Source organism: Schistocerca americana, chromosome 2 (assembly GCF_021461395.2).
Source record: "Schistocerca americana isolate TAMUIC-IGC-003095 chromosome 2, iqSchAmer2.1, whole genome shotgun sequence".
Classification (NCBI taxonomy): domain Eukaryota; kingdom Metazoa; phylum Arthropoda; class Insecta; order Orthoptera; family Acrididae; genus Schistocerca; species Schistocerca americana.
Genome location: NC_060120.1, coordinates 149,901,677 through 149,916,724, shown reverse-complemented (window position 1 = coordinate 149,916,724; position 15,048 = coordinate 149,901,677).

Genomic DNA, 15,048 nt, shown 5'->3' with positions numbered 1-15,048 from the left:
CGATTTTGGAGTGAGGTTTTGCAGTATAAAAATGCCGCAGGGGAGAATCCTTTTTCTTCGATTTCACAGCTAGCGATGACTGTTCTATGCCTACCACATTCAAATGCAGAAGTGGAAAGTATATTCAGTTCTATGAACATTATAAAAACCAAACAACGTAACAGATTATCGTTAAAGACGATTAATGCTTTGATCATATTGAGAGACCAGCTGAAGAAACAAAATAAAGATTGTGCATCTTTTGACATACCGTCAGACGTATTGGAGCTTATTGGAACGAACAAAAGTTACTCTTTTGCGACAAAAGCAGTCGTATTGCAACATCATCTTTTGAGCGATGTTCAACCCTCTACATCAACTACAGTTCTGTCAGAGCATGAAACGGAAGAGTTATTCCATCTTCTAAGTGACGACGATTAATAGCTCACATACCGGTATGTATATATTTTGAAACCTAATTTGAGTGCTTGCTTTCTTTTTTTACAAATATAGTTGTATATTTCTAATATATTTGAGTACTGTGATTGAAACAACAATTTATGTGTTGCGTCAATTATGATAACATGTTTAATTAAACGTTAGTGTATTTCATATGTATGTTATTACAAGCGATGCGTCATTTAATTAAGGCAATATAGCAATTACGTAAGAGACAATTGGTATTAATATTTTATTACCCCCCCCCCCCCCCACTGGCTTATTGCACCATTCACAGCACGAAATTTTCAGTACACCCCTAGTAAAATGAACATTAGCGACTTTCTAGCGACTTTTGATATTGAATCTAGCGACTCGGGTTTTTTAGAGTTGGCAACACTGGTTGGAGGTGAGCCGCCAGCAGTGGTGGATGTGGGGAGAGAGATGCCAGAGTTTTGAGAGCGGACGATCTGGATGTGTGTCTGTCAGAAAAAGGAAATTTGTCAAACTGGATGTCAGGAATATATATATATATATATATATATATATATATATATATATATATATATATATATATAAAGGTAAATACATTGTTTGTTCTCTATCAAAATCTTTCATTTGCTAACTATGCCTATCAGTAGTTAATGCCTTCAGTAGTTAGAACCTTTTATCTAGCTGGCAGTATTGGCGCTTGCTGTATTGCAGTAGTTCGAGTAACGAAGATTTTTGTGGGGTAAGTGGTTCATGAAAGGTATAAGTTATTGTTATTCAGGGCCATTCTTTTGTAGGGATTATTGAAAGTCAGATTGCGTTGCGCTAAAAATATTGTGTGTCAGTTTAGTGATGATCAGAATAAGTAAAGAGAAAACTGTTCGAGTACGTTGAGTTTTGCTCAGCTGTTTGAACGTAAGAGTTTTTCCAGCATTGTTATGTTTAATTTTTTGTTATGTTTAATTTTTTAAGGGGACGTTTCAAAATTACAGCCTATCGTTGCACTTCCTACACACTGAGGTGACAAAAGTCATGGGATGGCGATATGCATGTATACAGGTGGCGGTAGTAACGCGTACACAAGGTATATAAGGACAGTGCTCTGGTGCAGCTGTCATTTGTACTCAGGTGATTCACGCGAAAAACTTTCCGACGTGATTATGGGCGCTTGACGGGCATTAATAGACTTTGAACGAAGAATAGTAGTTGGAAGTAGACGCACGGGACATTCCATTTCGAAAATCGTTAGTCAGTTCAATATTGCTAGATCCACAGTGACAAGAGTGTGCCGAGAATACCAAATTTCAGGTATTACCTCTCACCGTGGACAATGTAGTGGCCGACAATCTTCGCTTAAATACCGAGAGCAGCGGCATCTGCGTAGAGTTGTCATTGCTAACAAACAAGCAATACAGCTTGAAGCAAGCGTAGAAATCAATGTGGAAGTACAACGAACATATCTGTTTGGACAGTGAGGCGGAATTTGGCGTTAATGAGCTATGCTGGCAGACGGCCGATGCGAGTGCCTATGCTAACAACACAACACCATCTGCAGCGTTTCTCCTGGACCATATCGGTTGGACCCTAGACGAGTGGAAGACCTTAGACTGGTAGATTAGTCCTGTGAGAGCTGACAGAAGGTTTGGAGTTTGGCACAGGCCCTGCGAAGCCATGGATCCTGGCTGTTAACAAGGCACTATGCAAGCTGTAGTGGCTCCATAATGGCGTGAGCTGACTTGGCATAGAAATGACTGTGTCCCCTAGTCCAGCTGGACTGATCATTGACTGGAAATGATATGTTCAGTTACTAGGAGACCATTTGCAGCCATTCATGGACTTCATGTTCCCAAACAACGATCGAATTTTTATCGATGAAAACGAGCCGTGTCACCTGGCCACACACCGAGCAAGGTGGCGCAGTGGCTAGCACACTGGACTCGCATTCGGGAGGACGACGGTTCAATCCCGTGTCCGACCATCCTGATTTAGGCTTTCCGAGATTTCCCTAAATCGCTCCAGGCAAATGCCGGGATGGTTCCTTCAAAAGGGCACGGCCGACTTCCTTTCCTAATCCGATGAGACCGATGACCTCGCTGTCTGGTCTCCTCCCCCAAAACAATCCAATCACCTGGCCACAGCTGTTCGCAATTGGTTTGAAGAACATTCTGGACTACTCGAGGGAATAATATAGCCACCCAGATAGCCCGACATGAAACCCATCGAACATTTGAGGGACATAATCGACAGGTCAGTTCGTGCACAAAATCCTGCATCGGCAACACTTTCGCTGTTATGGACGGCCGGCCGGTGTGGCCGTACGGTTCTAGGCGCTTCAGTCTGGAACCGCGAGACCGTTACGGTCGCAGGTACGAATCCTGCCTCGGGCATAGATGTATGTGATGTCCTTAGGTTAGTTAGGTTTAAGTAGTTCAAAGTTCTAGGGGACTGATGACCACAGATGCTAAATCCCATAGTGCTCAGAGCCATTTGAACCATTTTTTATGGACGCCTATAGAGGCAGCATGGCTCGGGCACTTCCAAAGACGTATCGATTTCATGCCACGTCCAGCCGCTGCACTGCTCCTGGCAGAAGGAGGTCCAACACGATATTGGGATGTACTCAGTGACTTTTGTCACCTCAGTGTAATATACACTCCTGGAAATTGAAATAAGAACACCGTGAATTCATTATCCCAGGAAGGGGAAACTTTATTGACACATTCCTGGGGTCAGATACGTCACATGATCACACTGACAGAACCACAGGCACATAGGCACAGGCAACAGAGCATGCACAATGTCGGCACTAGTACAGTGTATATCCACCTTTCGCAGCAATGCAGGCTGCTATTCTCCCATGGAGACGATCGTACAGATGCTGGATGTAGTCCTGTGGAACGGCTTGCCAGGCCATTTCCACCTGGCGCCTCAGTTGGACCAGCGTTCGTGCTGGACGTGCAGACCGCGTGAGACGACGCTTCATCCAGTCCCAAACATGCTCAATGGGGGACAGATCCGGAGATCTTGCTGGCCAGGGTAGTTGACTTACACCTTCTAGAGCACGTTGGGTGGCACGGGATACATGCGGACGTGCATTGTCCTGTTGGAACAGCAAGTTCCCTTGCCGGTCTAGGAATGGTAGAACGATGGGTTCGATGACGGTTTGGATGTACCGTGCACTATTCAGTGTCCCCTCGACGATCACCAGTGGTGTACGGCCAGTGTAGGAGATCGCTCCCCACACCATGATGCCGGGTGTTGGCCCTGTGTGCCTCGGTCGTATGCAGTCCTGATTGTGGCGCTCACCTGCACGGCGCCAAACACGCATACGACCATCATTGGCACCAAGGCAGAAGCGACTCTCATCGCTGAAGATGACGCGTCTCCATTCGTTCCTCCATTCACGCCTGTCGCGACACCGCTGGAGGCGGGCTGCACGATGTTGGGGCGTGAGCGGAAGACGGCCTAACGGTGTGCGGGACCGTAGCCCAGCTTCATGGAGACGGTTGCGAATGGTCCTCGCCGATACCCCAGGAGCAACAGTGTCCCTAATTTGCTGGGAAGTGGCGGTGTGGTCCCCTACGGCACTGCGTAGGATCCTACGGTCTTGGCGTGCATACGTGCGTCGCTGCGGTCCGGTCCCAGGTCGACGGGCACGTGCACCTTCCGCCGACCACTGGCGACAACATCGATGTACTGTGGAGACCTCACGCCCCAGGTGTTGAGCAATTCGGCGGTACGTCCACCCGGCCTCCCGCATGCCCACTATACGCCCTCGCTCAAAGTCCGTCAACTGCACATACGGTTCACGTCCACGCTGTCGCGACATGCTACCAGTGTTAAAGACTGCGATGGAGCTCCGTATGCCACGGCAAACTGGCTGACACTGACGGCGGCGGTGCACAAATGCTGCGCAGCTAGCGCCATTCGACGGCCAACACCGCGGTTCCTGGTGTGTCCGCTGTGCCGTGCGTGTGATCATTGCTTGTACAGCCCTCTCGCAGTGTCCGGAGCAAGTATGGTGGGTCTGACACACCGGTGTCAATGTGTTCTTTTTTCCATTTCCAGGAGTGTAGATACCTGGCCGCCGTTATCCTTTCCAGTGTAGTTAATAGAACATAATTCTCCCATGAATTTAATGACGACCGTCTTGCAGTTCTCTGTCATCGTCGTCATTCTTTCACATAACTTGTCTTAATGCAGCGAAATGACATTTTCCTCTGTTTTTATTTAGGTTGCTCCATTTGGCGTTATTCATTTTCCACTATGTTGTAGAGACACGGTACAAACGCCTGGATGATGTTTGACGTTAGTTATATAATTTCAAGTAACCCTGCGTATTAGGACTCCCTTCTGTGGACGTACGTACCAATTATTAAATTTTATAGAATCATGCCACGTAATGCATCAGTAGGGACTTATGAGCCAAAACTTTATGAGCACTGCCCTCCACGAGATTGAATGCCCCCTGGCGATGAGTGTTGCGGCTACTGGACGCAGTATAAACGAAGTGAAATGATCGCATGGAATCGTTGGCAGAGAGACCCCGTCTACAATTAATCGCAAATCTTTCTAGTGGATATTACTTCGGTGACTCACTCGTCTTTGTGGTAAAGGTGAGATGAAATGATTAGAACACAAACACCCAGTCCACGAGCATAGAAAATCTCCGAGCCAGCGGGATCCCGTGGTCTGGAAACACCAACACTAAGCGCTAGTGGAGCAGGGTCGGTCATGACATGCAAAACTATACTGAAGCGCCAAAGAAACTGGTATAGGCATACGTATTCAAATACAGATATATGTAAACAAGCGGAATACAGTGCTGCCGTTGGCAATTCCTGTATAAGACAACAAGTATCTAGCGCAGTTGTTAGATCGGTTACTGCTGCTAAAATGGCAGGTTATCAAGATTTAAAGTGACTCTGAACGTGGTATTAAAGTCGGTGCGCGAACGATGGGGCACAACATCTCCGAGGTAGCGATGAAGTGGGGATTTTCCCGTACGATCATTTCAAGAGTGTACCGTGAATGTCAGGAATCCAGTAAAACATCGGATTTCCGACATCACTGCGGCAGGAAAAAGATCCTGCAAGAACGTGACCAACGACGGATGAAGAGCATCGTTCAACGTGACCGAAGAGCAGCTCTTCCGCAAATTGCTGCAGATTTCAATGTGGGCCATCAACAAGTGTCAGCTTGCGAATCATTCAACGAAACATTATAGATATGGGCTTTCGGAGCCTAAGGCCCACTCATGTACCCTTGATTACTGCACGACACAAAGCTTTACGTCTCGCCTGGGCCCGCCAACACCGACATTGGACAGTTGATGACTGGAAACATATTGCCTGGTCGGACGAGTCTCCTTTCAAATTATATCTAGCGGATAGACGTTTACGGGTATGGAGACAAGCTCATGAATCCACGGACCCTGCATGTCAGCAGGTGACTGTTCACGTTGATGGAGGCTCTGTAATGGTGTGGGGCCTGTGCAATTGGGGAGACATGGGGCTCATGATACGTCAAGATACGACTCTGACAGGTGACACGTATATAAGCATCTTGTTTGATCACCTGCATTCATTCATGTCCATTGTGCATTCCGATGGGCAATTCCAGCAGGAGAGTGCGACATCCCAAACGTCCAGGATTGCTAAAGAGTGGCTCCAGGAACATTCTTCTGAGTTTAAACACTTCCGCTGGCTATCAAACTCCCAAGATGTGAACATGATTGAGCATATCTGGTATGCCTTGCTAAGTGCTGTTCAGAAGAGATCTCCAAACCCTTGTGCTCTTACGGATTTATGGACAGCCCTGCAGGATACATGGTGTAATTCCCTCCAGCACTACTTCAGACATTAGTCAATACGTCGTGTTGCGGCACTTCTGAGTGCTCGCGGGAGCCCTACAAGATATTAGGCAGGTGTACGAGTTTCTTCAGTTCTTCAGTGTATAAGCGAGCACGACGTACTGCTCGTGTGCTGTCCAAGGTTCGGTCTGTCCCGGCTTTGCTCGATGCTTCTCGGAAGTGCTCGACACAGCGCGCCATTTGATTTAGCAGTGGGGCGCGGCATTTTCGATCGGCACGACATGAATCAGTGCAACAGAACCGTGGCGTCAGTTCTGTTTATCCTTCGTATTTGTTAGTGATGTAAAAAAATTTCACAGGCCCGATGGCTGTTCGTACAGAAAGAGGCGAGTTTAGCAATCTATCGATGCAAGGCCTTAAAAACGAATGGGAATGACAGAAGAGAAGGATGAGAGCTCTCAATAACTACCATGCGGTCGCGTATCGATGGGTATCGCAGATCTGCTATGGATCGACATTACAACACCAGGCAGAAAGAATTTAAAGATTTAGCAGACGATGAAAGAGCAAAAAATTAGAACAATCGACAGAGGATTTGTACGGGATTCATTGTTCCGTATATCAAGAAGCACTTTGAACTGAATTTGCAGGAATGGAGCACATGATTGGTGGTACTAAAAGCAAATTTTTTGAAGTAGCACACGTTATTACATTGGAAAGGAGCGTACGGCATTGTGGGCCGGGAGTCCCCTATTCAGGGAAGTTCGGTCGCTGAGGGAAAGTACTTAACTGCATTCGACGCCACATTGGGCGACTTGCGCGTCGGAGATGAGGATGAAATGATGATGAAGACAACACAACACCCAGTCCCTGAGGGGAGAAAATCTACACCAGGCGGGAAGAGAACCCGGGCCCCTTGGCGTGTCAATCCGCCGCGCTGACCACTCAGCTAACGGGGGCACGTTATTACACTGTCTGTTGCAACACTTTTCGAGAAAACTGTTCGAAAAATATGGAGAGTTTACAAGTTACTGCAAAGTACGTTGAGTAAGTCAAGGGGCAAGTCTGGAACGGTTTTATCGATCTAAAAGCCGCCATTATTGAATTTATGAAGGAAAAAGAAATTGTAAGTAGGAACAAAAGTTAGAACATTCGAAACGGGTTGCAGTCCTGTCATTTTAAGTGCACTTGACAGCACGCAGCCCACAGTAAGCTAGCGCAACTTGAGAAACAACGTGTTTCTGATATGGTGAGGATTCGAATAGTCAAAGGGACAAATTCTAACAAAAAACACCTTCCATTTCCGTAAGTTCACTGGTGTCAAAGAAAACGAGAATTTTGTAGAATTCATTCTTGCGTTGAAAGAATTGTAATGGTTGTTTTCCGAACACTGCCTGTTTTACATATGTTTTTGCATTGTTTCCTAGACTGTTTGCAGAGTCATATGAAGGCGCTCCTATTCGTGTGCAGATGCTGATGCAGACGGAACTGATCCATCTGTAATGTCATCCACGTTTAAAAGACGAAATCTTTTAAGTTAAAGCTATCCAGGAGTTCTACGTTGTTTTCCTCGGGAAGAGTTTCCACTTCCATAATGAGGTCGCAAATGTGATACAATATTTTTTATTATGTGCATGAAAGGCTTTTTCCGATTAGGAAACTAAATAAGCCCCGATTACCTGACAAATTGAATGATGAAAATCTGTTATATTGTCTGCATCTGTGCGTATGCTGACTTTTTGTACCAGGTATTAATTTCATTACGTCTTCAATCAAAAATAATGAAATAATACTACAAATTCGCTTCGTTTGTGATCCGGGTTGTTGAGAAATATGAAATCGAGCCACATCCAATGTTCCGTGCACGGCAACATTACCATTAATTTTAAATGCAACACGTTCGCAGTTTCCCCCTCCTACTACTCAGATAGCATGGCACCGTAGTGGGAGAAGTATGTAGCCTGGTGGGAAAGCCGAAATGGTTGTCACCCAATCATCTTACAACATTGTAACAGGGTTTTCTAAGTGATTTTCCTCTCTTGTTGATGTGATGTCTGGAGCTTCTCGTTACCCCATCCTTGTACTTATTCGCCGGTCAGTTTAGATTACTCTATGTTGAAGTTATGTTTAATGCATAACTATTAGTCTGGTGTCAAGGCATATGTCGTGCAGGTTTATGAGTTCTTCCACGCTAGTTCATTATATACCGTCCCTGACATAATAATATGAGGGCTATTTGGTTTGCCACTGAATACGTTTTCTTTGACAGTGTGATTGCTATTTCAGTTTTTTACATGAGGGTGCATAAGACGTAGGTGATAGGTAATAAGCACCATGACATACTTCGTAAGTTGTACCTTTACGTTTCATAAGGACGAGGATGGTTTTCTTTTTAGAATTAGGATCGTTTTTACCTGGGTGATATGAACGTACATAAAAAATAAACAGAAATAGAAAACATGCATCCCTTTCGTAGTATGTGTTCTGATTTGTGATCATTTAATGTATTTGATTGGTTATGTCACATCTCACTTTTTTGCTGTTTCTGTTAGAGATCTGATGTGTTAGTTTATTGACGCCAACCAGTATGTGAACATGTCCTGTTATAGTCCAGTTTGTGTGCACATTTATCTTTTTATCTCCCTTTCTGTTACACTTTGTGTAGTTAGCGACGTTTCCCAGTGGTACTTTGTATCTGTGTTATTATTTTGATTATACACAAGACTTACACTACATCGAATACTTGTTGATGATCTAATGTACAGGGTCCTGAGGGTGGAACCAGTGAAGTGGACAAACTGGTAGCTTAAAGAAACACAAATAAAAACGGGTGAAATATCGCTGTTATATGATTTTTATTACACAAGCTGTATGATCAGCCACTGTCCACAGAACGTGGATGTTGAAGGCTTGCCCACTCTGTAAAGTAGGATAGGCGACCATACGTGGGATATCTGACGGCAGAGCATAATGCTGCTCCAGGCACAAGTGTTTCAGAGTTCATCGTTCAGTGCACATTTTTAAACATAGGGCACTGCAATAGATGACACCTACATGCCCCCACATAGACTGAACGACATTTTCGATTACAGCTGCAGTGAGCTCTAGATTGGACAATGGATCAACGGAAATGTGTCACTCTGTCGGATGAATCACGTTTCTTGTTAGATGAAATCGGTGTTCGTGTCTGGTTACACTGTGATCCAGGCAAGCAGCTACTCGAAACATCCACCACGCCACGGATCCAAGTCGGGGGGGGGGGGGGGGGGGGGCAGAATTATGCTTGGGGACATTCAGTTGGGCTTTCATATGACCTGTGGTAGTAATCGAAGGCACCATGGTAGGCGTGAAACACAACCATCTCTTCATTCTTGATATCTTTTGCGATGGTGATGACATCTTCCACCAGAATAACTGTCTGTTGTACCACAGTGTCTCAAGGACATGACAGTGAACTCATATTGATGTCTTGGCCACTCAAATCTCCTGATCTGGTCAAGATGGAACACATATGAGACGCTATCGGGAGCCAGCACCTCGCCCAAACGCCACTTGCTGTAATTTACAGGAATTGAGTGTTCTGTGCATAGACATCTGGTGCCACATACATCCGGCAGTTTACCCCGGACTTCTCGAATGCATGCAATGCAGAATAATTGCTGAATTTGAAGCCATTTTGACTATTTTTCGGCTGTGACTGTCTCAAGAAATATGTAAAGGTTTTCTTTAAATTATCGGTACCAGTCACAAACTTTGTCAAGTATTGTATTACGGTACTTATTTATTTAGCGACATGTCTCGAGGGTTAAACCTCATCTTCAGGCTAAATGGCATTACAAAAACAACTTTACAATACGGTCATGCTAATATTACACAGTCTTTTCGTAAATGCTGTGGTCATCCTGTGGAAGAAGAGAAAACTTAGTAAGAGGTGATGTCACTTTGGAAGCTGGACTGATGTTTGCACGAAAATGTTGTGTAACGGTCACTCACTTTGTTCTCCTGGCGTGGCAGTCTCGTTGTGATGTGTTACGATGTATTCTTTTCCGTGGATCTCTTGGTCACTGTTCACAAATTGTCACTAACATAGCAGTAACTTGGAAACACGATCACAAACAGTTCTGTAGTGCAGTGGACGAGATGGCAGTCGAAACGCAGCTGGTTTCGATTTGACTATCGATTTGTCGATCTATGTGGTGTCAGATGTTTACATGATTTCTGCACGTCTTGTTATCGTAATATTGTAACAGCAGCTCAATTTGTAATGTATTTCGTCAACCTACATCTTTATTGAGCTGTTGGTCACATGGTTTGGTTCATGAGCTAATCTCAAAATAATTTAGATCTTCTATAAGAAGACATGTAAACATCTGACACCACAATGATCGACAAATCGATAGTCAAATCGAATACACGGCAACACATCGCAACGAGACTGCCACGCCAGAAGAGCAAAGTGAGTGACCGTTACGCAACATTTTCGTGCAAACATCAGTCCTGCTTCCAAAGTGACATCGCCTCTTACTAAGTTTTCTCTTCTTCCACATGATGACCACAGCATTTACGAAAAGACTATGTAATATCAGTATGACCTTATAGTAAAGTTGTTTTTGTAATGCCATTTAGCCTGAAGTTGAGGTTTAACCCTCGAAACATGTCGGTAAATAAATAAGTAATACAATAGTTGACAAAGTTTGTGACTGGCAGCGGTAATTTAAAAAAACCTTTACAGAATCATTGCTGTATGACGTTCCAAAGGTGGACCAAAACTTTATTGAGCTGTTGGTCACATGGTTTGGTTCATGAGCTAATCTCAAAATAATTTAGATCTTCTATAATGATGGTATGTCTATAGGAAAATTTAATTATAAGAGATTTAATTTAGATCTATCACTGATACTCATTTCATTGGGTGATGTTTAATGAAAGATAAGGAAAGGAAAGGCAAGACAAGACAAGGCAAGGCAAGGTGAGGTGACAAGAGTTGAGTCGAGTCGAGTCGAGAGAAGTCATGTAACTTACTGAGGTATGGATTCGGCTAGTTTATTGACGAATTCAACTCCTCAAGAAGGAGGAATGTCTAGCACTGGAACAGTCGTGGGATGTGAATGCCTTCGCCTTCCAAGGAAATCTACTTATTCAATAGCATCGAAGTCTGAGAAATAAGATGATCACTATAATCAAGTGATATTCTTGCCTATTCTTTAGGTCTTCAGTTGTCTGATTGGTTATATGTGCCCTGTAACGACTTTCTCCCTTGGGTAAAACTATTTACCTCATAGTAGCACTTACTCACAATGCTCTGAGTTATCTGCTGGATATATTCCAATACCTACTTCCCGCAACAGTTTTTGTCTTCAACTACTCCCTCTGTTACCATGGAAGATGTTTTCTGATGTGCTAGCATTCTGTCCCTCCCACCTCCTTTCTTATTTTGTCAGTGCACTTGATTTTTGGCATCCTGCTATAACACGACAACTTAACCTGTTCACCTCTCTTATTTTCTGTCTTTTCCCATTCCATATTTCACAATGATGTGCCCCAGAAGTAGATTCTCAAAATTTTCTTCCCAAAATTAGTACCCTTGTTTGACACTGTCCGACTTCTTTTAGCATGGAATGCCCTCTTTGATTATGCTAGTCTGCTTCTAATATCGTCCTTGCTTTGTCCGTAATGCCTTCTCTTACTGCTGTTACACAGTAGCCTTCATAAGATGATCTGGAATACGTCAACTAATCTCGTAATTATGTACAAATCACTGCTGAGTTATGTTGCAATATAACTTTATGCAAGCACCACAATGTTTCAACGAAACAACTGTTCGAACTCTTCATGAGGTGGTTGTTGCTGTGTTCACCGCTGCAAGACGCGACTGCTGGCACTCGCTGACGCTGAAATTTACTGGCTCTTTATTGGCTCGGGTGAGGTACAGATTAAGCGATTCGTCGAGGCGAGGCGACGTCGAAATTTGTCAGGGCTAGGAGCGAGAATTACACATGCGTGGAGAGACGCCCTCAGCTGGGTAAAAGTAACGCTCATAATGCCGCCTACCGGAAAGCAAGGACAGGCCTTCCTCACGTTTGGATTGGGCAATGACTGCGCTACCGGAGGCTGCTATGGCTGAAAGCTGAATTAGCTCACTTCAAAGTGCTGCGTCTGGCCAGATAACGGAGGTTCTTGTTTCTCGCATTTTAATTTAATGGCGGCCAGGGCTGGACTCCAGGCTATGCTTATTTGAAATCCGCCGCGCGGCTTGAGGCGCCAAGTCACGGACCGTGCGGTCTCTCCCGCTCTCCCTCGGGCATGGGCGTTTGTGTTTGTCTTAGCATAAGTTAGTTTAAGTTACTTTCAGTAATGTGTAAGTCTAGGGACCGATGACCTCAGCAGTTTGGTCCGTTAAGAATTCACACACACATATTTGAAATCCCGCATCCCTGTTGACAAGATTGTCTGCCTGCGGATATGTATGGCCTCCTTAAAAACACAATTCCAGAACAAAGATGCTGAGGATAAAACTTCAGTCTTTCCATGGGACATGAGATGCAGCGTGTTCATGCAGTGGTCCGCCATAACTGTTTTGTAAGTCGGACTCGGGCATGTATGTATCGACTAGGTACTGTAAGATACTTTTGTGTGTGGCCCCACTTAACAGGGACACCGCCTATGTTTCTCCAAAATTTGAACTAGCACCGTTCGAATATTCAGTTCACCATATTAGTGAAAAAAGATGGGAGCTTGCCACTTCTAGATGTTACGGTCAGAAGAGAAGCCGACGGAATGCTGCCGCACTATTTCTGCGAGAGACTGACACACATATATTTACAGGCGAAAAGCTGTCATCACCCTGCACTATGCGGTAGCGTCTTACGCTCGCTAGTGGTCTCAGGTCCCAACAGCCTGTCAGGTTATCATCACGATAAAATAAGTGGAATCACGGAAAAATGTAAGTGCTCGTTTTTCCCGCGTGCCGTTCGAGAGTGGAACGGTAGAGAGACAGCATGAAGGTGGTTCATTGAACCCTCTGCCAGGCACTTTATTGTGAATAGCAGAGTAATCACGTAGATGTAGATGTAGATGTGGGCTGCAGCGCCTAAGAACGGTGCTCCACAAAACGATTACTCTGAGAAACAGCTACGCAATGCATTCAGATCAAAGCGGGTTCATTGTAGGGATATAAACTGAGCTGCGGATGCCAACCACTGCAACTGCCTTCTGACTGTGGTCTAGCGGCATATCTTCAAGAATTGAAAGGATCCTCAAGAAATATATTTAATGCGTTTTCCGTCCATGAGCAAAACTGAGAAACCTGTTGTGTTATATTAACGACGAGTTGGGCGTAGAAAACGCTTGTCCTATGAAAAGAGGGAAGTTTTTTTTCTCACTGTCCTCGTTCTGGTTCAAATGGTTCAAACGGCTGTAAGCGCTATGAGACTTAACGTCTGAGGTCACCAGTCCCCTAGACTTAGAACTACTTAAACCTAACTAACCTAAGGACATCACATACATCCACGCCTGGGGCAGGATTCGAACCTGCGACCGTAGCAGCAGCGCGGTTCCGGACTCAAGCGCCTAGAACCGCTCGGTCACAGCGGCCGGCTCGTCGTTCTGGGATTCTGTTTTTAAGGACGTCATACATATCTGTTTACGTCGTACATATCTGTTTGCAGACAATTTTGTCAGCTGGGATGCAAGAGTTTCAACTAAACACTGTCAGGAATCCAGCTCTGGCTGCAATTAAATCAAAACGGCGGAAATAACAACCTCTGATGTCTGACCCGATGCAGCGCATTGCGGAGAGTTAATCCAGCATTTAACCACATCAGCGTTCTGCAGCACAGTCATAGCCCACATCAAGCGCGCAAAAGGCCTCTCTTCGGTTACAGGCTGGGGACACTGCAAGCGCTCCTTTCATTCAGAATAATGCCTCTCCGCGTATGCTCCTGGCTCTGACAAATTTCGACGTCGCCGAGCGATTGTCACCAGTCGCGTCTTGCAGCACTGAACACAGCTTCAACCCCCACCTGAAGATGTTGAACAGTTGTTTGATTAAATATCGTGAACTTGCACGATGTTATCCGACGGCTAACCTGAGAAGTGTATTTGCAACACACCCATCTGAAAACCCCGTTAATCCCTTAATTGTTTTAATGAGTCTATTGAGAAAAAGAATTGGCTGATTAGTCACATGTTCCATAGACCATTTCAACGATATTTTTTGTCGAAATGACGCGAAACGGGTCAGCTTTTGTCCACTGGTGTTCAAAACGTAGGGACGAAAGTATCTTTCACATGATGTGTCATTACCAAGAAACATAGCTCGAAATAACCACTACAGTATATTTTAGAAGTTGTAACACCTCAAATATAGAACCCATAATAACCACCGTTTTTGTTGCAAAAGAAATAGCAACATTAGTCATCCTGACAGTGACGGCAGCTACTGACAACAAAATTTACACTCTTCTCAGTTTGATTAACAGGACTGTTATATAAATACTAATGATTATCATAAAGAAAGGACTGAATGAAAGAATACCATACGATTCAAAACAGAAACTTTAAAGAAAGAATTCAAAAATTATTATTTACGAAGTTTAAAGCCCAGACCACAAAACCGACCAAAGATAACTTTTATCATAGAAGAGAGTTGTAGCCGCATCGAGCTGTAAGTTCGCTGTGACTACAATGTAACTCGGCAATGGAGATGTTAAATTCACTTCTCTCTTGTACTCGGGCAACAGTAGTAAGCATGTTACGCGCTGCTAGATTGTTTTAAAACTGATTTGAGGTTAAAAGTTTTACGATATAGACTGGAACTATTAGTCAGA